A 27,450-nucleotide genomic window follows, 5' to 3' on the forward strand; every position below is an offset into this window, starting at 1 on the left:
TACACTCAAGTCTATTAGACCGCAACCTTCCAAAACTAAGTGGGATTACTAATTATCAACCTAAAATCCATCATATTTGTGTTTAATGATCTTGCAATCCTAATAGTAATCTTATATTTGTTACACTCAAAATATTCTTGAGTAATTTTTAATTTGGCTTCCTTCTAAGCTCTTCTAGTGATTGATTCCTCATTGATTGGCAACACCATTGGTGTTCTTCCCTTTTGTTCACTGAAGTAACAAAACAATAGCTTGTTGAATTTAAATGTAAAATACACAAATGTATTTCCAAATAATATTTTTATTAATATTATGAAATGTACAAAGATGATATAATGTTACAATGAGGGCTTGCTTATATACCTAGGCAGGTGCCCCTTGATGATTGACCATGCCTTTGTAGACATGTCTTTTCATTAAACTAATGAATATTAAAATAATCACTATGATTTTTATTATTTTTATTTATTTTATTTGTTATGAATTACATTCATAACATTGCCCCTTTCTTCGAAAACTTTGTCTTCAAAGCTTAATTGCCAATAATTTTTTTCACCTTGCACTTGTCATCTCGACATATGTAATTCATCACTAGTACATCAACATGTATAATTTTTTGGTAATGATGTCTTGAAACTAGGGTTTATCTATTTCCCATTTTTTTATATTCCCTTTTCATTTTTTTCAAACTCTTTTTTTTAATTAAATAATAATATTTTTTTCCTCTTAATTAAATTATCTCTCTCTCTCTCTCTCTCTCTCTATATATATATATATATATATATATATATATAATTTTAACTGAATCATTTTTTAAACTATATATATATATATATTTTAATATATTAAAATTATATAAATATTATATAACTTATAATTATAATTGTAATTTCGAACCACATGATGGGGACAACGTGAAAGTCTATGTAGATTTGGAAAATACAAAACCAGATAGGGTCTGTAGGTTTTAACCCCATACATAAATTACCTGCATACGAATTCTAAGACACAGAAAATAAACAATGTGAGAGCATAACACATAAAACACATATACACAGAGATTTTCCCCTAGATCCAAAAACCAGGACTACCAGCTTGATTTTTCATTATGTTCCTTTCAATGTTAAAATACATATTTATACATGCCGAAGCATCCAATACCATGGACCGAAAACCATCACGTCCAAAACCATGTGCAAAAAACATGCACAAAACCATAGGTAGGTCCGCCCAACCTAACATAGTGTCCAAAACCAAAATTTTCCAGGGCGCTGCCCCAGACCCCATAGAGTGGGTTTACCTGCACCCCTCAAACCCCCTGTGACTCCCCCGCTACGCAATTGGTGCAACGAAGGGGAGGCTCTGCCCCCCTTCTAACCCCCCGGTTTACTACGTGGGCTAGTCGTGGAAAGAATATAACACAACCCAACAGGGTCAAGGCAGCATTTGTCAATGGGTTATGAAACTTTGGCAGGAAATAAGGCGTCGGGGAATGGTGAAGGATTGGAGGTAAGCACAACGAACTAGCAGGGAATGTTTGGTTGACACACACAAAGGAACTATTTGGAGAAGCAAAGTCGAGACAATGGAAAAGGGTAGCAGATGGTGCAGACAAAACAATAGTGGAATAGTCATGGTGGACAGTGAAACACTCTATGGTGGGAAACAACCGGATAGCTGATAGGATGAATAGAAACAAAGAACGGATAGTGGTAAGCAGATGCGGGGAAGACTCACGTAAGAGAATGGAGACACGGTCGGGTTCGACGGTGGCTTGGATGGCGATGGAAAATGAAAATCCAAGTGCATATTTACTCCTCAAGAGATCATGCGTTAGGCTCTTATAGTCAGACAATGATCTCAAAAGACTTAATTTCAGTATTATTGTTGTCATTAAAAAACATTCAGTAACTAAAGAATATATGGTCTGTCTTTCATTACTCGAGGATTTATGGATGGATTTAGAGATAACAGAATCAGAAGCATGGTTACTGCCAAAACTTGTGGCTCCTTTAGATCGTAAGACACAACGTTCCTCTTGTTCCCTCTGTTGTTGAAACTTCTTGAAACTTTTAGTACGTGAATAGTTTCATCCATCCACCCGAGCTGCAATCTCTTCAAATGATGCATGAAGTGTTGTCAAACTTTGAAAATCAAGATGACTGCTGTGCATGATATAATTTTGATCAATCAAGGTCAATTTTTTCAAATCTTCTAGAAATGGTGCAAAAACATTTAGCATGACCACATTGAGATTCACAAACATGCCAGTGCTAGCACATTTAAGAGAATGTATATTGATTCCTGCCCTTGCTGTATTTTTATAGATGACTTCTGCCAAGTATTCAATAATTTTTCACATGTATTTGAATTCTTTAAGAGATTATACAAAACATTATAGAATACTTCATATAATTGATGCATAACCGTCTTTATTGTAGTGAATGTGGACTACAAATCTTCTTGATATCGAGTCTCTGCTTGAGAAAAGAACTGGTGCCCAACATCATGTTCTTCTCTTGTAAACACATCAGGTAAATCACTATACTTTCAACTTCAATGAGTTATTTGTTCACTACATTTCCTTTGCATATCCAAGATGGATGATTGACCAAATATTTTTCACAAACAGGAATATTAATTAGTTTTTTTAGGGCTCTCAAGGGCTTATGAAAGCCTTGAAGAGGTGAAGCCACTTCCCTCATGGTTAATTTCAAATCTTCATATTGTTAATTTAATATAGGATCCAAACTATATTTTTCAAAATCCCTAAAAAAACATCTATAAACCTAGGAGGGGTTGTAATTACACGAACACTGCTCCCACCAAATGAAGCAAAATCAATAGAAGCTTCAAAAAGCAAGAGATCTAATAGAGGTGACTTTTGCTCTGCAGGTTGAGGAAACACATCTGGGTTTCCCAAAACAATTCTATTGTATGAAAGAGACAACTGCCTTGCATGCTTTACAATTTCTTCCATTTTCGGGATTAATGCTTTATCCTTCATTGAAGGCAATCGCCATAGCTCTTCCTGTGCTCTTCTATAACATTGGACAAGGTATTGGAAAGGGGGCTCAAGGCTAGGAGTGGATAACCTTTGTATCAAAACTCTCTATATTATGTCCATGGACAAAAAGAAGGGTCTAGCTTCACTAATTTCTGAGTGTTGGGCCCAGAGTTCCTGCACTGCATTCTTTGTAACTTTCTAAAAAATGGAATCTCCAATCAAGTGACCTGAAATCCCATACTCTATGCTAAGAATTCCACCTCTGGCAGTGGAAGTGAATTTTGTTTCATTTTCATCAGCACCATATAGTAGGTTCACAGAACCATAAGGACTCCCTTTAGGAGTTTCAAATGAAGGTAACATCCATCGAGTCAAATCTCGCTCCTTGATATTCATGTGCTTAGAGACTCTGATCCATAATGCATGAACTTCAACAAGAGCCTACTCATTACTTTGGTAATCTCCATTTGGATCATAGTACACTTGTTTCATGACATAACAACAACCTTCTACTATGTTCACAATCCAATCGCTCTCAATTTTGTCGTTTGGCATGGAGGGGCGCAAAGTTTTAAGCTTCAGAGGAGATTGTTGATCAACCAATGAATCCATAGCGTTGATATATCCTCATGTGGAATATTACCTGACATAAAAGCTAAAGGAACATCCACTTCTACACTGATTTTTTCAACCAAAGACATTCCATTCTCAACAACATTAGGTGGGGTAGGTTTCTTTTACTAGGAATACTTGGGTGTGTGGGAGGATTTGGCGTGAATCACTGCAAAACCTTTGAGACTATCTTCTCTGGTCATTGGGGGGGAATTTCATTTGCATCCAAATGGAAAATCACGCAATACTAATATGGGTGTGGAGGAAATTTAACGGGTACTAGCATTGGAGGAAATTCAATGAGTAGCGTTGAAGGAGAAGATGCTTATTTTAGTAGAAGGAAAATATTCATCTCAACATCAGAAGCAGCAGGAGGAGAATATGGAGATGAAGATAACTTGGTAATATTAATTATAGCAGTACTAGTACGAGGAGGATGCGCTGGAGATGCAAATTCCTTGGGGTTATCACCTTTAGTATCATTTACAATGAGAGACAGAGGGGGAACAGGAGGAGAATGAGATGAAGATGACACTGAACACACTTTTGTTTTATCACTTAGTGCAACAACAACAACATGAGAAGATGGGGATGAACATACCTAGGTATTTTGATTTACCGTAATGAAAGAAATAAGAGATGGGATTCAAGGCACCTTGGTAAGATCATTTTCATTATCAAAAATTGACATAACTTCTTCTTGATTTTCTGCAGAATGTAGTGGTTCTTCATGAATAATTTCTGTAGATTCATTTTTTCCTCCCTACTTTCATCCTCAACTGTCATATACCTACTTAGATTATCATTCTCATTCATGTCAATGTTCTCTCCCTTTAAACATGTTGAATATTATGAAAATGACTTTTTTAATTGCTAAAATGATTCTCTAATTTCACTCAACTGCTCAATGAATTTAGGACATAAACTTAATGACATATTGTGCGACGGATAGTGTCCATAGGCTCACATGGCTCTAATACCACTGAAGCAACAAAATAGTAGCTTGTTGACTTTAAATGTAAAATACAAAAATGTATTTGTAAACAATATTTTTATTAATAATATGAAATTTACAAGGATGATTGAATGTTACAATGAGGGAATGCTTATATACCTAGGCAGGTGCCCCTTGATGACTGGACATGTCTTTGTAGACATGTCTTTTCATTAAAATAATGAATATTAAAATAATCACTACTTTAATAGGTGAGAATTTAGAAGAATATTCACAATAGTCATTTTTGAATATCTACGTTTTGAGCCTCAAACATGACTCATCATCAGGAAATGATGTGAGAGAAGGAAAAAAGGAAAAAATAACCAAATAAATTAAAATTAAAATTAAAAATCCAAAAATCAAGGAAAGGTTGACATAACAAATCAAAGAGAAAAAATATAAGGAGAAAATTTTTGAAGAATAAGAAGAAATAAATAAATAAAAATAAAATAATAAAGAATAAGACAAAAAATATAGAACGAATAAAGGAAATAAGAAGAAGAAATAAAATGAAGAATGACAAAAAAAAAGGAATAAAAGAAATAAATAAATAAAAAGGAAGCAAAGAAACAATAAAATAATAATAATAATAATAAAATAAAAATATAATAATAATGAAAATAGAATAATAAAATAGGAGAGGGAAGGTAGAATAAAAGAAGAAATTAGAATAGTGATAAGGAAAAAGGAAAATGATAAGAGAGAGAAAATCCAAGAAGAATGAGAGGTTTGAAGGGATGAAAGAGCCCTAATGAAATAAGAAGAGGAATAAGATAAGAGAAGAATAAATGAATAAAATAAGAAAAGAAATGGATAAAAGGAAGGGAAAGAGGAGGGAAAAAGGAATATAAACAAGATAAAATAATAAATAATAAATAATAATAGAATAAAATAGGACTAAAACAAATAAAAAAATAAAATAAAATACCAAAATTTTTATAAAGAAAAACAAAGGAGAGAGTGAGGGAAGAAAGTAATGAAAGAAAACAATCATTAGATATGTGAGATTAAAGGGATACAACTAGTGCTCACCTCATAACTGCCATCTCTGTTTAAATTGTTAGGGTGCTTGATCTCCAATGCTTCTCTAATTTTGTGTTTGAAATAATGATTCTCTTTATTGATGATGTTAGAATCTTCAATGCATAGGTGGTGCTTAGTTTTGGAGGAATGCTCAACAAGTGCTGAGGAGCGTATCCTTTCATTCTTGATGTCAACCCCATGTTCTTTGAATCTGATCTTGAATGATTAACCAGTCTCCCCAATGTAGCACTTTCTGAAAGAACAATTGATCTTGTAGACACCCTTGAACTGAAGCTGATCAACCTTATCTTTAACTGATCTCATTTTTTGTCTTATGGTCTCAAGGGGTTTAAATGATGTACTACTTTGATTATTTATTATTTACATTTATTTTTATTTATTTTATTTGTTATAAATTATATTCATAACATTCACTGATTGTGTAACAAGAGAGAAATATTCATTGCCACTTTTATTATGGTTTCCACTCTTAAATTGTACACAAGATACACCACCAAATTGTTCCAAGTTTGACCTTGGATAAAACACTAGGAATAGACTAAGATACAGGATCTTGATGGTCCCTGCATTGGCTAGAATACGTATTACTCATATTTGAAACTAGAATCCCTAAAATAGATAAAAAACTACTAATGTTCAATCTAGATATAAAGCAAGACCTACATAGAGATCACTTCCTTCTAAACAAATATCTACACATAATATGGCCTTCATGGGTACAATATATTGAAGAGATTCTATGGTGGTCATTGTGATCTTCTGGCAGATTGTGCCTCTCATTTACATGCAACTTTGTAGATCGTTTACTCTAGAAGTGGATCATAACCTTGAAATCTAGAATTCTCATTGAGCATATGCTACTACTAGAAGATCTATTTTATATGACTTCCTTTATCATTTATGTGAAGTGACTGATTGTCATCACTAATATAAATATCTATTGAATATGTTGGTTTATTGGTTTATATTTCCATCGAATCTCTACATAATCTAATAGTAACATAACCATAGGGCTCACATAATTTTGTGGGCATTAAGATCCATGGCTCTTTGCAAGGTTCACTAATGGCCTTCAAAAGAAAATTGCAGCACATGCCAATAGAAGATATGTTGTCTAATAACCTCTGATACATATGTATATATTCATATGTGTATTGCTTTCCATCAACTCATATGCCAAAGTTGTGCTAATTATAGCCTCCCACACAAGCCACCAACAATAATAGATCACCATTATTGAATGAAGGAATGATATTTTAACATCCACAAGACTAAAAATAACTTATTGGACCATTGTCCTAAATCCCTTTTTCCTTTTGCAATTCAATCCTTTTCTTATTCAAATTGATGATGATTGGGCCCCATTAGAGAACTTTTGAGGTCTAAAATGTTCCTCCTAAGAAAAATGTATAACCAAAATAAAATTTATAAGAACCAAATATTCAAGATGATGATGTCAATCATGGGGGATGATTCACCATTTTTGGGGTAAAAAAGAAAAAGATTAAAAAATAATAAAACTATTTTTTCAACTCGTATTTTCAACCTATCTCCCTAATGTTTTCCTCAAATTTCAAGAGGGAGTAATCGTTGGATGAAATATTTAATTCCTCATCCAAGGAATACCCATGTTTCATACTTTCGATGGACCTTGCTACACGAAAAATGAGAAATGCACGAAAAAATGTGATCGCAATCACATTTTTCATGTATTTCTCATTTTTTGCATAGCAAGGTCCATCGAAAGTATGCAACATGGGTAATCCTTGGATGAGGAATCAAATTCTACATCAAACAAGTGTTCCCGCTAGAAATTTGAGTAAGCCCACAGGGAGATAGATTGAAAATACGAGTTGAAAAAGTAGTTTTTTCTTTTTTCCCTCTGAAATTTGATGATGTAATCTAATATTATTTTATTATTTACACTGTTATTTTATAATTTCATTAGGAGGCCCATTTTAGACCTCAAAATTCCCCTAATGCATCCTTCTAATAGTCCCCTCACTGAAAAGACAATGCCAAGAAACCATTGCTAACATATTGTCATAATTGTCCCTGAAAGCATGACGTTCCAAAATGAAATGTTTTTTCAATTCCACTGCCCCGGAAGTGAAAAGAATACACACATTTTCTTCCCAAGATTCTTTCGGTCTTTTCCACCATCTCGTTTCACATCAAAGTTGATGCAAGTTAGTTCTTAATTGATTAATAAGAGTCTTTACTCTCCATAGAATGTTAGCTTCAATGTACTCTTTTTGTTGCAGATCACAAGTAAGGTTGAATTCCTTAACATAAAGCTTCTTCTTTCTAACCAACTCTTTTCCCCACATACACTTGCAGGAGTTTCTAAAATACAAAATTATTTAACTCCTTGCTATTGGTGGGATAATCATTGAGGTAGATATTCCATTTATGCATCCATTCGTTGTTTGGTCTCATCCATGTTTTCTTTCTTTCACTCATGTCTTCATTGAATACAATTTTAGGTCATCTAATTGCTACCATTTGCTCAATTCTTTCTAGATATCTTATGAGACACATCATAGAAATTGCTTTGATGGGAGTTGCCACTATTTTACTCAGCATTATATCATAAAGAAACATAATTCTTATTTTGAACTTGCTCATGATCAAGTGTTTTTGTATTTTCTCAATTTGTTTCAACTTTGACACGGGGGTGCTTCTAGCCCATACTTCACACCCATAGAGATTGGATGAACTAGGAGCCCAAAAATCACTTTAGTAGTTTTCTAATTCCATAGCTCTACATCTCTACATCTATTTTGAAGAGCATATAATTTTTTCTTCCCTCCTAAAATTCTCTTCTTTCTACAATCCTCCCAATTAAGCTTGTTATTGAAATCAATCCTGAGGTTCTTATACTCATTTACTTCTTGAAGAGTATTTCCATCAAAGAATAATGTATGTTGACCCTGGTTACTTTTATTAGAGAAAATAATTATTTTGGTCTTGTTGGTTTTGACTTGCATCCCCACTACTCTACAAAAATGCTTAAGGGCATACAGGTGCATCTGCAATCCATGGGCTAATTTAGAAATCAACAATAGGTCATTAGCATATAAAAGAATCCTAATAACAAACTCCCCAAAGTGGACACCATTTCCACATTGCAGATTTAGCCACTCTTCTAGTTTGTCAATATATAAACCAAAAAGAGTAGGGGATAAAGGGAAGCCTTGCTTGAATTTAATGTCACTTCTAAATCTTTCTAAAATTCCTTCTAAAGTTATAATTTTGACTTTCACCTCTTGATAGGGCCTATGGACAATAACTCTATAATGCAAAGGAATTTCAAGTTATTCCATTCTATGCCACAACTCATCCCTAGAGACCATGTCAAATGCTTTTTGAAATCAACAAAGCAACAAAATACTTTTTCTCCATCCTCCCAAATATTTTCAATAATGTGTCTCAACATGATACTGTGATCCACCACATAATGTTTTGGCCTAAAACCTACTTTCCCATTTTCCCTCTTTTCTTCTACTTTTCCCACTTACTGATTTTGTTTACTACCATGTTGCTAAAAAGATTTGAAAACATAGGATCAATAATAATGGTTCTATAATTAGAAGGATTATCAATGTCTCCAATTTCGTTTGTCATGTCTTCTCTCTAGATCTCTCTATGAGCCCTAGAGATCTCATCGTTGAAGATTTGCTAAGGGAGAGGTTGGTTAGTTAGTTCTTGGATTAGAAGATTTGTTGTCCAACAATCTCAGTAGAGTATTGGGATCTGTAACTTGCACTTTAATTCATATTTGTAGCTCCTTCCATCAAATCATATTTCAAAGTAGTGCTAATTAGATCTTCCCACAAAAGCCAACAACAATAATAGATCACAATGTTGCTTTCGTTGGTCATATCTTCTTCATGGATCTCTCTACGAGCCACAACATGTCATCATTAAGGATTTTCTTAAAGGAGAGGTTGGTTTACTAGTTCTTGGCTTAACTTCTTGTGAATTATTACATTGGCTTTTTTAAAAAATTATATGGATGTGAGTATAAACCCAATAATAATGATGATGGAAGGTGAACTTGAAATTATTTTGGTCTATTAGTGATGATAGGGCATAATCAATGTTCAAAAATTTCAATTGTACACAATTTCTATAGTTTTCATATTGAGTTATTTATGTACACATTTCTTATTGGATGATTTTTGTTTTGCTTAGATCTATGGAAATATCCTAGGTATTTTTGGACCAACATGTTAGGGTCTTATATTATAGGTATTTTAGTCATTTTAGTCTTTCTATGCACTTGAGGTCAATACGTAAATGTCAGCCTTGATTTGATGAGTATTGGAGTTTAAAGGGGACTTTTGTAAATAATACGTGTAAGTTTTAGGAATCAAATGTCATGTAAAGTCTCAAAATTCAAAAGGGATTAATTGGCAGAATGAGATGAAAGGTCGTGTGGTGTCATCATTAAAAGCTCATGTCATGAAATATTTTGGTCATCATGAGTTAGTTAGTTGAGCCATGCCAGTTATGGGAATCAATTATGGTAGGTCATGTCATGTTGGCATTATTTCAAAAACACCACTTATCCATATTTCACATCTAGAAGTGGGTCATCATTACTTCAAAAGAAGATTTTTTAAGTGTATGAAGGCTACAAAAGTCCCTTTTCACTTTCATTTTGGTCATTTGAAGCTATTATCCACTCTGAAACACTTTGGAGGACGAGAAGAGGAACACTCATATTTTCCATTGGGAGTTACAACCAAAATTGGAAGTTGTTGCGTAACTGAGAATCATTGTGCATTTCAAGGAATCATCAAGTTAGTCATGAGTATGGGTTTCTCTCATTTCCCTAAATATTTTTTATGTTGTTTGTGCCCTAGTTCATCTTGTCAAATTGATGAGATGCCTTTAGATTCCCTCCAACCATCCTAAGCTATGACTGTTGCGTGTTTTCTTGAGCAAAGATATTGCTACCTCCCGCTATGCATAAAACTCATTCCTCTATTGTGTTAAGTACTGTTGCGAGTCATACGTACCTCTTTCCATGAATTTCAGTTGAGTAACACTGATCAGATCCTTGTTGATTCTTCCCAAAGAAAAACCCTAGCTACAGTATCTACACATTTTTTGCCAAAACGAGATAGTGTTTCAAAGGCATGTTTTCAGTTTCAAAGTTGTTTTATGAGTTCATAATATTATCAAGGATATTACAAGCCAACCCATATGCTTTAGAATGTGAGAAAGAGGTCGAAGATATGCAGAGCTTGGAGCGCTGCACGTTCACATAGTCACCGTATTTTCATCATATCTCTTAAACCCTGTAGCCATTTTCCATGAATTCTTTACAATAGATGCTGTTAGCATTTGAATCTACCTCAGGCTGAATGAAGGCAAGGTTCAAGGCAACATCAAACCAAGCTCAGTCTCGTAGCTAGCCCTACAAGAGCAGGAGAGGGCTCTCTCCAAGTCACACTCAACGAATGGATAAGCAAATTGGTCTGAGAGGACTTACAATACGATGTTTACCTTAGGCTAGTAAGTGAAAAAGGATTTTGGAAAATATTTTCGAAGTGACTGAACTTCTGAGATGTATATGGGACTGGCGCTTAGCAAAGAACAGAGAATTGAGAATGAAGGCACAGATTATTCCGTGAGGCAAGGTAGGCGGGAAGCGCAGCAATTTCAACTTAAGGTGACGCGGAATGGAAAGATTGCCGAAGATAGTGAAAAGGGCATGGTCGCATGAATCCTTTTCAACAGAAGAATAACACTGCACATGAAATTTTCCCACAGGCATAGCAATATAAATTGAATTCTACCTAATCTCACTTAGAAAATTTCACTAAAATGAAACATGAAATGAATTATGAAACATAACAAGATACATATGGAACATAAGAACACATTTTATACACTCACAACCACAAGAATCTCATGAAACAGAGCCGCTGCCTTTCATTAAACTCTCTGTCAAAAATACACAGTGCAGAAACAGAGTTTCTTTCCCATAGTCTCTCAGAAGTTACAAGCCAGCCAACCCTTTGCAAATAACTTTGCTTACAATATATAGAAAGTGTAGAGAAGAGATGGAACGCCCAGGGGTTGGGAAGTTACTCAAATCATTTCGAAAAGGAGATGGAGAGCCAACCATCAGCTACAGGTGCAGCGCTCTCAAGCATGACATTTGGCTGTGGTGACCCTTTTCATTCTTTGACACTTGGATAGATGCCCACCTAGAGAGAAAACTCTTTAAAAGCCGCCTTTGGTGCCAAAAAACTGAAGAGTGGATGACCGGGCCCACTTGGAGAAGTCGCGACCTGAAATTTCATGAAACGGGAGCAAACTGGGCAAAATTTCCTCTGTGCGCCGCGCGCTTTTCTCTGTGCATCGCGCTAATTTGGGGCCTATTTAGGGGCACTTGCAGGTGTCCAAAATGTGCCCAAGTGGGCTTGTTGGAAATCTTGGCCTGTGTAATTTCCAACCCAACTAGAATTTCTAAATTTGAAGCTCATTTTCCCCTCCAAAACTTCATTCTCCCAAGACTTCTTTCTGTGTATCCAAAAAGTGGCAGAGAGGCCATTTTTGGGTTTTTTTTTTACCTTTAGGAGACCCAAAACTTGTCAAAATTTCTAGCCCGGACACGAGTAGACGTATTTTTCGATGCTGAATCCAAATATGCAAGCCATTCCTAATTTGGAGTTCTAGAATTTTAGCGCCGCGCGGGTGTGCGACGCACAGGGAGAAAAACCCTGTTTTTTGACCAAAAATTTTCCAAAAACACAAAATTGCCCCAAATTTTTTGAAATTTGGGTTGGGGGCTCTCTATGGAGTGCCATGCTGAGCCAAGGAAGCCTCAGCCAAGATTCTAAGCCTGTCTTTCTCTTTTTCCCATTTTTCCCTTCTTGTGGCTTTCCTCAATTTTGCTTTCAAACTCCTTATTCGGGCTCTCAAACTCAAGTTCCGTGCCCTGTAATGACGAGCCATGTGTCTCAGCAGTGTGTTGTCTTCATTGGCCTTGTTCAACATGTTGTCCAGGTGCATGTTAACTCTCTCGAGAACAGACTCACGATCATCAATAACCTGTTGCTCCAATGAAGTGAATTCAATCCTCCTCTGCTGGGCAGTTAGGCGATCCTCATGGATGTTCTGCAGCTCCATGATCACATGCTGGTCTTCCAGCTGTTTTTTCCTCTGCTCCAAATACCTGATGTTCCATTTGGCCATCTCCAACTTGACTGTCAAGGAGTGAATCTCCGTCTCTTGCTCCTGGAAGATCTCTTTCAGCTGTGCACTTTGCGGACGTGTAACTGTATCATCATCATCACGAAGGAGAATGAATTCAGTCTCTCGTTTACCTGGTGGCACACCTGAAGGCCCCTCCTCATGCTTGGGTTTCTTGCCCTTGTCCTGTACCTGTATTGCTGATGTAGGAAGCGAGGCCCCTTCCACCCCGGGTGGAGATAACACTCACTTTGCTGCTGCAAACAAAGGCCTGGTGCCTTTCGGATAGCCTCTCTGATATGTGATGGAAAATGGCACCACAGTTGTCTCGTGGTGCTCATGCTGATGAGAAAGACCACCTATCTCATGTTTTGCCTCTGATACTACCTGTGGAGCGCTGAAGAAGTCACGGGAGATGAAGTCCTCCCAAGCAATGCCCTGTAATCCCAACTGATGATCCACCAAAATCTGGATAAGAGCGAAGTGATATACACTGTTGAGCTGCTGCCGAGGGGTCTTGTGCTGCATGAACTTTTTCATTTTCTCTATGTTCCCGCAGATGAAAAATGGGAGGTTCATCATACGCACCCTGGTAAAGTGCATGAGCAACCTGATGTGATAGGCATAAAGGCGAGAAAACCTCCCCTCACAACTGAAGTATTTCATGATCAATTTCATGAGCGGAGCATACTCATCTCTTAGAAATTTGAATGGGAAAACTCTAGTGAGCTGACTCAAACAATTGGCCTTATTGTAAGGCTCATAAAGTTCCCTCTCCACCTTCATCTTCTTGTGCCACTGTTCTCCAACATTTGGTATGCCTGTTGCTGCTGATATGGTTTCGGGTGTCAATGTGAAAGTGAGCCCTGCCAAGATAGACTGACCTCCATGTAGGTGAAGTGCAAAAAGACAGGCCAACTCATGATGAATTCTGACATTTTCCACCCTTTGACAAAATTCGAAACATGCTAAGTGTTGGAAACAAGACATAGCGAGAGGGCATGCCTGCAACTCAGTGAGGGTGTTTGGTTCATCCCTGACATATCTGCCACTCCTAGGTATCCGGGGAGCCTGTTCTCCTGAAGCTGTGTCACTGTGTGTATCCCCCTCATAATCCGATGAATTTTCTGATGCCATCACTACTGCTTGTACCCTCAGTTTAGTGCTGACCTTTGAATTCAATGACACTGATGAATGCTCTGAAAATCTGTTACCAAGGGGACAATAAAACAGGGGAGTGTTAGGAGGGGAATGATGAAAATGGGAATAGGGGTTTAAAGGGGAAATTTATCAGGGATTTGGGAGTGTTTGGGTATGGTGTTGATGGGGTAGGGTTAAGGAAATTTTGAGCTATATGAGGAAAGGGGAGAAAGGGATATGATTGCAATGTAGCTAGGGTAACTATTAGGGGAAAATGCTCCCAGGAAATCAGCTGATCAAGGTAAGGTAGGAGCTTATTTAGCAATTGTGTTACTGTAGCAAAAACCCTAGTTTTTTTACCCTTTTGTGTCATTTGTGTGTTTGCTTAAAAAAAAATTGTTTTTGGTCTCATGGTCACCAACATCATATGTTTCTTTAAGCTTAGGATTAGTGGTGAAAATAATTATGGGCACTTTTGCAATTTTAAGAGCCAATTCCAAAATTTTTGGGCGATTCGGTGCATTCTTAGGCTCACAGGCTTGTGTGCTGCGCGCTTTGCCTAGTGCGTCACGCGCAGGGTATGCGCCGCACCAGTGTAAAGTTAACATTGTGGTTGGGCTCCCAGTGCGCCGCGCCACCATGTGTGTGTGCCGCGCACTGTAAAGGTCGCCCAAATTCACTTGAAAGACAAGGGAGAGGGTTTGAGGGCGGTTTCTTTAGGAGACAAGGTGGAATGGGGGTGGAAATGATGAGGAGTGAGGGGACAAGGGGAAGGGAGCAAAACCTTGGTGGCATCATCGCAAACTTGCAACCCCATCCATTGTTTTTCATGGTGAATTTTTGATGGCTGGCCATTGTGCTTTGTATATCATTCAACCTCTTCACAAATACCATATTCTTGACAAAACTTGATGAGCAGGTGATGTTACAAGGCTTACCTTTCAATTTGATCGCTTTTTCCAAGTTTTGAAGTGGTTTGGCACCGTTTTGGGTTGCTAGAGTATGTGCGCCGCATGGAATCCCCAGTGCGCCGCACCCGTGTAATCTTTCAACGGCGGGCTGGCTACGTGTGCGTCGCGCCCGATGAGTGCGTCGCGCTCTTGCCTGTGTGCGCCGCACTTCCCAAATTGCCTCCCAACTCACTCAAACGCTCACCATATCAACTTCACACCTTTGCAAATGTCTTCTCCAAGTCATTTAGCAACACAATACCTCTACTTTGGGTCAAAACATGTATATATAGGCTTGAGAGAAACTGGTTTGATTTTTTCTTCCTTGAAAACCCACTTTCTAATGTTTTTGTTTTGCACTTTTCATTGACTTTTAAAACACTCTGTTTTTCCTTTTTTCTTTGAAATTTTGGCTCTCATGATAAAATTTTCGGCGTTTCTTTGCGGGAACTGTGTGACTAGGCCTTTGGCTTTGAAATCCATGTCTGCATCTGAAAATGTCAACTGGCGATTTTTTGGAAAATTTTGTCATAGTTGACCTTGTTTGACTTTTCTTCAAAACAGAGTTTTGAAGAAGAGTCGATGTCTATTGCGGTGATGATGAAGCTTTCTGCACTGTAGGTATATAAGGTCTCCTTCTGGCCTGCATAACTTGTTTTGGACATGGTTTTTCAAAGACCTTATTGATGATTTCCTAGACCCAACAACAAAAATGACTTTGTCCTGCCATATGACCAGACCTTGACTATCATGAACTTCAATGATTATGGACCAAGAACTGAACCAGCAGGGGCCAGACATGAGGGGAAATGAGTAGCATGACTTTCTCCGTCAGATCATGGCATGTCCCTAGCGAAATGCAGCTTCGTGGATGGAGTGGGACACCTAAAATTGAAATGCACAAAGAGCTTTGATCTCTAACGGAGGGCTGACTAGACCGACTCTAACAGATGCATGGGGGTAAGATGCATAAACTCAATGAATCTCAACCCAAAATGCTTCACGGTTTTTGACAAACAAGCTACTGTCACCTACAACCATTTTTGGATTTTCTCAAGAGCCATGAGTCAGATTTTGCTCAACAGTTTTTTGGAGAGGAGGTATGATGATAGTAACTTGTTGTTTTCATTTGAATCAAACTCAATCTTTGGGAGATACGCAAAAAATACAGTCTGTTGCACAAGTTGCTTCAAAACTGGCAGACATGTTGCATTTTTAGACAATAAACCTTTTGGCCAATGAATTCAACTCCAAAAATTCTACAGATGGTTTTTATCACTGTGACAAATGTTCTTACCAATTTAGACATTCATTAATCATCTTTTGGGATCGATTTAATGCAATTTGTTCAAAAAATCCCATGTAATTAATGAGTCAAAATAACTTTTTATTTTTTAGGCAAGTAGTTTGTTATCATTTCCATTTTGATGTAATCAGTTCTGTATCTTGGGGATGGTTGAGCTCGACCCCCTGAGTCTAAGGAATGATATTTTAGTATATATTCTATGAATCTACATGAAAACAGGGTTGGTCAGTGTGTGAGTGAAAGAACATGGTGCTCTATACGTTTTGATTAATTTCTAGTGAATGAAAGAAGGCCAAAGTGACTTGTTGTAGGTATTCAAGTGTTATTCCTATATGGTGATGTGATCTCTTGTACTGTTAAATTTTCTTATGTAATTCCCATGCTTGACTGTTAAGTATTCAAAAGTTTAATTGAAAAAAAATATTTCATAATTCACTATATTTGCTGTGTTATGTTCAATTAAGCATTTTAATGTTTATTCCTCATTATAACATCTGAAATTCACCCTTGGATAGGTGCTTTAGGTTTTATTAAGTTCATTGTTCCTCGACTCACCCTCCTCAAATGAATTTTTCTTTAAACATTGTAATACTGCCTATCTTGCTCCTTTTGTAAGAACTCTTCATTATCCCACTTATTCACTGAATTTCGAGGGGAAGTAAAATGTTCCATCTTCCTCGATAAAGATCATCAAAGTTTCAAATCTGAATGTTCATGGTGGACAACATTCAAACACATGAAGGTTGTACCATTCACCTAGTGACTCCAATCAAGTTTCAACCTGATCCAAAGACTCCATTGGCAGCATGCTCGAGAAATCACGGTTTTACTGGCAACTCTACCAGCTCAAGATGAGTTCTATATCTACAAGGTATGATTTTTTAAAACGAGATCACAATCTAGGTTTTTTGAATCACATGCCTTATGTAGATTAGTAGACTTATTTTCCAAGATTCAAAGATCGGGTAGGAGATGATGTGGAAATTCACTTGGTTAAATTTCACATCATCCTTCCTTGTTGCTAGTCAAAGACTATTGCACACATTTTGACAATTTTATTGAGCATTTGGAAAGTTTTTATGAAGATGATCAATTTATGGATGATGAGATTATAGAGGCTATTCATGAGAACCCTTTTAACCATCAGGAAGAATAAGTAGAGACTAGTTGGCACCATATCCAAGAAAACTTCCAACAAATAGTAGCTTTTCTCTTGCCTAAAAATGAAGTAAATCAACATCTTGATGTAGATAGTTATGATTCATCTTTTGAGTTTGAAGAAATTTGCAGCAGTCTTGTCAAATGTTAAGTCACCAAGAGGAATAACAGGATAGACAATCAATTTTTTCATTAGTCCTTTTATTTCCTAGGTCTTTATTCCAAGAACAATCTTACCAAATTTTGAGTTTTGAAATTACATGCATAGAAACTCGGAACAATGAGCTCACTTTAAATGAAGATGAAGGTGTTGTTTATGAAAATAATGAGATGAATAATGACAGTTACACTCCACAGTTACATGAGGATAATGAAGAAGAGCATGTTGTTCTAGACCCCGTGGATGTAGAATTTTTTGTTATTGAGGATGTGGCTACCTCAATTGAAGATTTTAAAGAGAACACTATTATTTTACTTGATGCAAATGATAAACTTGATGAATAGATTGTTTTTTTTCATTCTGACAAAGATATTGCATTGGACATCATAGAACAACTAGCGACCAAAAAAGAACATAGTGCTTGTCTTTTTCCTGACCTTCAAGACAAGGTAATGTTTCATATTCTTGATGACCCTTTTGCCAATTTGTTGTAGTCATCAAGGAAGATGGATTTTATTATATTTATGGATTATGATTATTATTTTCAATTGAAGGTTTAGTTTCCAATTGAAAAAAAATTCTTTTTATTTGAAAAAAATGAAAGCAAAGTCTAGTCATCAAGCCATTTTATTTCATGGTTACATTGGCTTTCTGACTTCACTTGATCAAGTAGCTTTTGGATCAGTTAGAGTGCATAGGAGTGTGAATAAGCTCATCACTCTGAGCAAATTTTTAAGCAATGCGATAGTTTCCAGCAATTTGTTTCGGAAGATTGGTACTTTTCAACATTCATTTTCAGTTTGTACAGTGATTTTGGTTTCAATGGATTTGGTTACAGAATAAATTGGTTGCAGATCAGAGCAATAATCAATTTGTAGTTTTCAAGATTGGGAACAACCCAATGGTCAAGCACATGGTCTACGGTGTTCTTGGCACCTCACAGGGAGGATGCCATCCCCATTGGAGCCAATGTTAGGGTAATGTATTATAGGGATCTTAGTCATTTTAGTCTTTCTATCCACTTGAGGTAAATTTGTAAATGCCAGTCTTCATTTCATGAGTATTAGAGTTTAAAGGGGAGTTTTGTTAATAATAGGTCTAAGTTTTAGGTATCAAATGTCATGTAAAGTCTCTAAAGTCGAAAGGGCTTATTTGGAAGGATGAGATGAAAGGTCATGTGGTGTCATCATTAAAGGTCATGTCATGGAAGATTTTAGTCATCATTGGTTTGTTCGCTAAGTCATGCCAGTTATGGGAATCAACTATGGCCAGTCATGTCATGTTGCCATTATTTCAAAAACACCACTTATCCATCTTTCACATCTAGAAGTGGGTCATCATTACTTCAAAAGAAGATCTTTGAAGTGTATGAAGCCTACAAAAGTCCCTTTTCACTTTTATTTCAGCCATTTGAAGCTACCATCTACTCTGAAACACTTTGGAGGATGAGAAGAGGAATGCTCCTATTTGCCATAGGGAGATGTTGTGTAACTAAGAATTGTTTCACATTTCAAGGAATCATCAAGCCTATCATGAGTAAGGGTTTCTCTTATTTTCCTAAATATTTTTTATGTTGTATGTGCCCTAGTTCATATTGTCAAACTGATCAGATGCCTTCAGATTCCCTCCAACCATTCGAAGCTATGACAATAGTGTATTTTTCTGCGCAAAGCTCTTGTGACCTCCCGCTATGTATAAATTCTTTCTTCTAATGCGTTCAGTATTATTGTGATCCATATGTCTCTTTCCTTGAATTTCAGTTGAGTAACACTAACCGGATCCTTTTTGCTGCTTCCAAAATAAAAACCCCAACTACAGTTGTTGCACATTTGTTGTCAAAGAGAGATAGTGTTTCAGATGCAAGTTTTCAATTCTGAAGTTGTTTTATGAGATCATAAGCTTATCAGGGATATTTCAAGCCAACCCACATGCTTTAGAATGTCAGAAAGAGGTCGAAGATATGCAGATCTTAGAGTGTTATGCTTTCCATTGTGCGTTAACACAGTCACCATATTTTCATAATATCTCTTATACCCTGTACTCATTTTCCCTAAATTTTTTACAGTAGATGGATGGGGGTGAGATGAATAAACTCAGTTAATTTCAGCCCAAAATGCTTCACGATTTTTGAGAAACAAGCTACTGTCACCTACAACCATTTTTGGATTTTCTTGAGATCCGTGAGTTAGATTTGGCTCAAACATTTTGAGGAGATGAGGTATGATGATAGTAACTTGTTGTCAGGATTTCATCTCAATCGAACTCACCGTTTTGGAGATATGCACAAAATACAGTATGTTGCATAAGTTGTTGCAAAACTGGAAAACATGCTTTGTTTTTAGACAGTCAACCTTTTGACCAATGAATTCGACTCCAAAAATTCTACATATGGTTTTTATGACTGTGAAAATTGTTCTTACCAATTTAGACATTCATTAATCATCTTTTGGGAGTGATTTAATGCATTTTGTTCAAAAAATCCCATCTAATTAATGAGTCAAAACTATTTTTTGTTTTTTAGGGAAGTAGTTTGTTATCATTTCTATTTTGATGTAATCAATTCTATCTCTTGGGGATGGTTGATCTTGACCCCCTGAGCCTAAGAAATGAGATTTTAGTATATAATGAAAAAAGGGTTGGTCAATGTGTGAGGGAAAGAACTTGGTGCTCTGTAAATTTTGATTAATTTCCATTGAAAGAAAGAAGGCCGAAGTGACTTATTTCGGGAATTCAAGTGTTATTCGTGTATGGTGATGTGATCTCTTGTACTGTTTAATTTTCTTATGTAATTCCCATGCTTGAGTATTAAGTATTCAAATTTTTAACTGAAAATAAATCTTCCAGAATTCATTATATTTTCTTTGTTACAGTCAATTAAGCATTTTAATGTTTACTCCTCAATATAACATCTAAAATTTACCCTTGGATAGGTTCTTTAGGTGTTGTTAATTTCACTATTCCTTGGCTCGCCCTCCTACAAAGAAATTTTTGTTTAAACACTGTAAGACTTCCTATCTTGTTGTTGTTGCAAGAACTCTTCATTATCCCACTTATTTACTGAATTTCAACGGGAAGGACGTAAAATGTTCCATCTTCCTTGGGAAAGATCATCAAAGTTTTAGATCTAATTGCTGATGGTGGATAACATTCAGACACATGAAGGTTGTACCATTCAACTGGCGACTCCAATCAAGTTTCAACCTAGTCCAAAGACTCCATTGGCAACATGATCCAGAAATCAAGGTTTACTAGCAACTCCACCGGCTGAAGATGAGTTCTATATCTGCAAGGTATGCTCTTTTAAAAAGAGATCACATTCTAGGTTTTTTGAATCGCATGCCTTGTGTAGATTGGTAGACTTATTTTCCAAGATTCAAAGATCAGGTAGGCGATGATGCTACAATTCACTTGGTTAAATTTCACATGCATGTGTGTACACTAAAGGTTGATTTTCATGAAGATTGTCTCATGAAGATGTTCATGGTATCCTTGGAGGAAAATGCATAATCATGGTATGAAAGCTTTCCAAATGCTTATTTATTTATATTCTCTTAGAGATTTTCATACAATATTTTATGAGAGATATAAAGAACAACATCCTTCCTTGTTGCTCGTCAAAGGCTGTTGCATACATTTTGACAATTTTATTGAGAATTTGGAAATTTTTTATGAATATCATCAATTTATGGATGATAAGATTAAAGAGGCTATTCATGAGAACCTTTTTAACCATCATGAAGAAGAAGTAGAGACTAGCAGCCTTCATATTCAAGAAAATTTCCAATAAATAGTTTCTTTTCTCTTCCCTGAAAATGAAGTAAATCAACATCATGTTGTAGACAGTTATGATTCATCTTCTGAGTTTGAAGAAAATTTGCAATAGTCTTGTCAAATATTAAGTCACCAAGAGAAAGAATAGGTTAGACAATCAATTTTTTCATCAACCCTTTTATTTCCCCAGTCTTTATTCCAAGAACAATCTTACCAAATTTTGAGTTCTGAAATACCATATATAGAAACTCAAAACAATGAGATCACTTTAAATGAAGATGCAGACATTACTTATAAAAGCATTGAGCTAAATAATGACATCTATACTTAAAAATTACAAGAGGATAATGAAGAAGAGCATGTTGTTCTAGACCCCGTGGATGTAGAGATTTTTGTTATTCATGATGTGGTTGCCTCAATTAAATATTTTCAAGAGCACACTATTATTTTCCTTGATGCACATGATAATCCTGATGAATAGATTATTTTCTTTCATTCTGACAAAGATCTTGCATTGGACGACATAGAACAACTAGTGACTAAAAAAGAAGGGAGTGTTTGTCTTTTTTCTGACCTTCAAGATAGGGTAATGTTTCAAATTATTGAAGACCCTTTTGCCAATTTGTTGCAATCATCAAGGAAGATGGATTTTCTCGTATTTATGGATTATTATTATCAATTTCAATTGAATTTTGAGTTTCCAATTGTAAAAAATTTCTTTCTATTTGAAAAAAATGAAATCAAAGTCTAGTCATCAAGCCAGTTTCTTTCATGGTTACACCAATTTTTTGACTTCACTTGATCAAGTAGCTTGTGGATCAATTAGAGTGGGTAGGAGTGTGAATAAGCATAACACTTTGAGAAACTTTTTCAACAATGTGACACTTTCCAACAGTTTGTTTTGGAAGATTAGTACTTTTCAACATTCATTTTCAGTTTGTATAGTGATTTTGGTTTCAATGGTTTTAGTTACAAAATAATTTTCTTGCAGATCATAGAAACTATCAATTTGCAGGTTTCAAGATTGGGAACAACCCAATGGCCAGGCACATGGTCTATGGTGTTCTTGGCACCACACGGGAATATGACATCCCCATTGGAGCCAATGTTAGGGTCCTATATCATAGGGATCTTAGTCATTTTAGTCTTTCTATGCACTTGAGGTCAATTTGTAAATTCCAGTCTTGATTTCATGAGTATTAGAGTTTAAAGGGGACTTTTGTAAATAATAGGTCTAAGTTTTAGGTATCAAAAGTCATGTAAAGCCTCTAAAGTCAAAAGGTCTTATTTAGTAGGATGAGATGAAAGGTCATGTGGTGTCATCATTAAAGGTCATGTCATGAAATATTTTGGTCATCATGAGTTAGTTAGTTGAGTCATGTCAGTTATGGGAATCAGTTATGGCCAGTCATGTCATGTTTCCATTACCACAAAAACACCACTTATCCATATTTCACATCTAGAAGTGGTTCATCATTACTTCAAAAGAAGATCTTTGAAGTGTACGAAGGCTAAAAAAGTCCCTTTTTGACTTTTATTTCAGCGATTCGAAGCTATCATCTAATCTGAAACACTGTGGAGGACGAGAATAGGAACGATTCTATCTTCCATTGGGAGCTGCTGCGTAACTGAGAATTGCTGCACATTTGAAGGAATTGTCAAGCCAGTCATGAAAAAGGGTTTCTCTAGTTTCCTTGAATATTTTTTTATGTTGTATGTGCCCTAGTTCATCTTGTCAAACTGATCAGAGGCCTTCAGATTCCCTCCAACCATCCTAAGCTATGTCTATTATGTGTTTTGATGTGAAAAGCTCTTGCTACCTCTCGTTGTGCATAAAACTTGTTCTTCTGCCATGTTCAGTATTGATGTGATCCATACTTACCTCTTTCCATGAACTTCAATTAAGTAACACTGATTGAATCCTTGTTGATGTTTCCCAAAGAAAAAACCTAGCTACATTTGCTGCACATTTGTTGCCAAAGGGAGATAGTGTTTCAGAGGCATGTTTTCAATTTCTAATTTGTTTTATGAGTTCATAAGCTTATTAGGGATATTTCAAGCCAACTCACATGCTTCAAAATGTCAGAAAGAGGTCGACAATATCCAGAGATTAAAGCGCCACACTTTTGCGCTATGCGTTGACACAGACACTATATTTTCATCATATCTCTTAAAATCTATACCCATTTTCCTAGAAATTGTTACAGTACATGGACAGGGGTGAGATGAATAAACTCAGTTAATTTCAGCCCAAAATGCTTCACAGTTTTCGAGAAACAAACTACTGTCAGCTACAACCATTTTTCGAATTTCTCGATATCTGTGAGTCAGATTTGGCTCAAACTTTTTACGGAGATGATGTATGAAGATAGCAACTTGTAAAAATTTCATCTCAATCAAACTCGTCATTTGGGAGATACACACAAAATACAGTCTGTTGTGCAAGTTGCTACAAAACTGGCAGACATGCTGCATTTTTAGACAGTTAAGCTTTTGACCAATGAATTTGACTCCAAAAATTCTACAGACGCTTTTTATGACTGTGACAACTGTTCTTACCAATTTATACATTCATTAAACCATAAACAACTTATGGATCAAAGAAGATTTAGTATGCACGAATTTTGGGGTGGAATCCGTTGGAATGATGAGAGATTGGCCCAGTTGAGGAAGGTGACAGACCAAATCCATTCTCATCCTTACAATAGAGGCACTAGTGGTGCGCAGGTCGTGGGGGTACAACCATCTGCATTATGCGGGGAAAGTCGACAAAATTAGGCCATCAGATCTCCTCAAAAGGAGCAGACAAGACAGGGACAGTTAGAGGGTGAGACCAGGGGGCGCTTTTGCTGGTGGAGACCTGGTTTTAGATATTAGGAGCCTAAGAAGGAGGTTGTTTTGGGCACACCAAAGTGTGAGGAGCATGTCAATGTGTCCAGTGTGACGCAGGAGTCACCCTTGTTGGAGATTCCTTTGATAGCTCTGGCTGACACCTTGGGGGAGAGAGTAGAGCACACAACTATAGGGCCTTCCATTGACGAGGTGCCAAGAGACACGGAGGTGCCATCCGTTGTTGAGTTATCTGTTAGCACCTAAATCTGCCTTAGGCTGAAGGAAGGCAAAAATTAGGGTAACCACAAACCACGCTCAGTCTAGTAGCTAGCCCTACCAGAACAAGAGAGGGCTCTATCCGAGTCACACTCAGTGAATAGATAATCGAAAACGGTCTGAGATGACTTACAATGAAATATTTACCTTAGGCTAGTAAGTGAATAGGGATTCGGGAAACAATTTTCATGAATGACCGAGCTTTTGGGATGTTATGGGACCAACGCTCAGCAAAGAACAGAGAATTTAATACAAAGGCACAGATTATTCCGTGAGGCAAGGTAGGCGGAAAATGTAACAATTTAGTTTGAGGTACCACGGCATGAATAGAATGCTGAAGAAAGTGAAAAGGTTATAGTGATATGAATCCTTTTCAACATAAGAATAACACTAAACATGAAATTTTCCCACAGGCAGAGCAATAAAATTGAATTCTACCTAATCTCACTCAGAAAATTTCACTGGAAATGAACATGAATTGAATTATGAAACATAACGAAATACATATGAAAACATAAGAGACACATTTGCTACACTCACAACCACAAGAATCTCATGAAACAGAGCCACTGCCTTTCATTAATTCTCTGTCAAAAATACACAGTGAAGAAACAAAGTTTCTTTCCCACAGCCTCCCAGAAGTTACAAGCCAACGAACCCTTGCAAATGGTTTATATACAATATATAGAATGTGCCATGAAGAGATAGAACGCCCAAGGGTTGGGGAATGACTCAAATCATTACAAAATGGAGATGAAGAGCCAACCATCAACTACAGGTGCAGCGCTACAAACATGACATTTGGCTTGGGTGACCGTTTGCCTTCCTTCGCCACTTGGATAGAAGCCAATCTGGAGGAAAAACACTTTAAATTCCGCCTTTGGTGCCAAAAAACTGAAGTGTAAATGAGCGGGCCCACTTGGAGAAGTCGAGAATCGAAAATTCGCGAAAAGGAAGCAAATTTGACAATTTTTCCTCTGTGCATCGTGCTACTTTGGGGCCTTTTTTGGGGCACTTGTAGGTGTCCAAAATATGCCCAAGTGGGCTTGTTGGAAATCCTGTCATGTCTACTTTCTAACCCCACTGGAATTTTTGAATTTGGTGCTCATTTGCCCCTCCAAATCTCCATTCTCCCAAGACTGCTTCATGTGTGTCAAAAAAGGGGCAGAGAGGCCATTTTTGGGTGTTTTTTGACCTTTTGGAGACTCATACCTTGCCAAAATTTCTTGTCCGGGCACCAGTAGTCGTGATTTTCTATGCTAAATTCAAAAATGCAAACCATTCCTCATTTGGAGCTCTAGAATTTTAGCGCGCCAGTGGCGCGGCGCACAGGGAGAAAAAACCTGTGTTTTGCCCAAAAATTTGTCAAATGACCCAAAATGCCCCAAAAATGCTCCAAATTTCTTGTCCATGCACCAGTAGTCATGATTTTTCATGCTGAATCCAAAAATGTAAACCTTTATTCATTTGGAGCTCTAGATTTTTAGTGTCGCGCACTGGGAAGTGGCGCAGCGCACTGGCCTTGAGGCACGACGCATATAGCCTGTGCGTAGCGGTTTTTGCAGGAGACTTTTGGAGGAATCCCGGTGTCCAAATTGGGCGCAGGATAGCTCGTTGGAAAGTTTGTTGCGTATAATTTCCAAACCAACTGGAATTTTTCAATTTGGAGTACATTTCCCTGTCAAAATTCAAATCTCCCAAGACTGGTCAAAATGTGCCAAATGAGGCTGCCTAAAGGCAGAGTGCTGTTACAGTCAATGTTTGAATGCCTTCCTCAACTACAAATTGAGCTCATGATAGCTCAATGGAAATATCTTCGTCTCTAGTTATCTTTTGACTTATCAAGCAAGTCATTTGGCCAACTGAGCTAGGAGAAAATTTTATTTTCCCAAAGTCACTTCAAAGGTGCATCAATTCTCCCGAGGCAACTATATTTTTGACGTTTCTCCAAAACCATGACACCTGTGTAAACATTGAAGGAGTTTTTTCTTCCTTGGCATGTTTTGGACAAAAACCTCTCTCATTTTTCCCAAATTCATCTTTTATTTCTCAAAAGCCTCATTTGAGTGAAACCTATCCCGATGTGTGGAACAAGGGATTTGTCAAAATGAAGCGAAATGAAGGGGATAAGGAGTTTCCAAATTCTTGAGGAAATTTTGGGAAGTAGGGAGGGATGTTAGGAAGTAGGGGAAAGTATAATCTCAGAGATTGAGTGAGGGGAAGGGGTCCAAAAAGGCAAAACACAGGTCCAACCTAGAAAATTGCCAGTTGTAGCAAGAAACTAGGGTTTGTGCGAACATGAGGAATTTGGGGGACCTCAGTGATGAGAAGTGTTTGATAAGGTACTTTAAGGATAGGGGAAGGTGTATGCACATCAGGATACAAGTTTTGCCAATGATTTGACCGTCCAAGAGAAATTGCCTTTAAAACCCTAGGAGAGGGAAATGACCGTAGCTAGGCGCAACTGAAGCATGAACAAGGTGTAAAATGACCCAGTGGGACTTGACATGATAATGATAACTCTCTGAATGATGGTACACTCAGCTGAACGGTGACATGGACCGACATTTGGACAACTTTGACAAGGGTAAAATGAAACCCTAGACCTAATGCTTAGTGACCAAATTTTGCTTGAAGACTCACTGAAATGACAAAATTTGACCTTGACACTTTAAAATCACTTTGTAAGAGCATGTTTGATCACTGGAGGAAGGCTGCAAAGACTGACACTAACATTGGCTCCAATAGGGATGGAAGCTCCGACTCCTTGGAGGTTCCAAGAACTGCAGATCTTTGGGTGAGCAGACAGTGCCTTTGTCCATTGGGCTATGGAGTCAAAACACGGAAACTGACATTATGTAGACGAAATCTAACTGAAGACTCAAACTGAAAACCATAATAAAACTAGACATGACTAAATCCTAACCAAAAAACTGGAAAGATGCTTATATTTGAGCTTATTTAGAAACCTACCCTAATTACTCT

The 27,450-nt window shown here is 36.9% G+C and overlaps 1 pseudogene; it reads right to left on the bottom strand.

The window, feature by feature from the left end:
* Positions 1–27,450, bottom strand: part of LOC149228814 (putative ubiquitin conjugation factor E4) — a 72,816-nt pseudogene that overhangs the window by 29,126 nt on the left and 16,240 nt on the right.

Source organism: Pinus tabuliformis, chromosome J (genome assembly GCF_031772625.1).
Source record: "Pinus tabuliformis cultivar Carrire ecotype Pingquan chromosome J, CPIR1, whole genome shotgun sequence".
Classification (NCBI taxonomy): Eukaryota; Viridiplantae; Streptophyta; class Pinopsida; order Pinales; family Pinaceae; genus Pinus; species Pinus tabuliformis.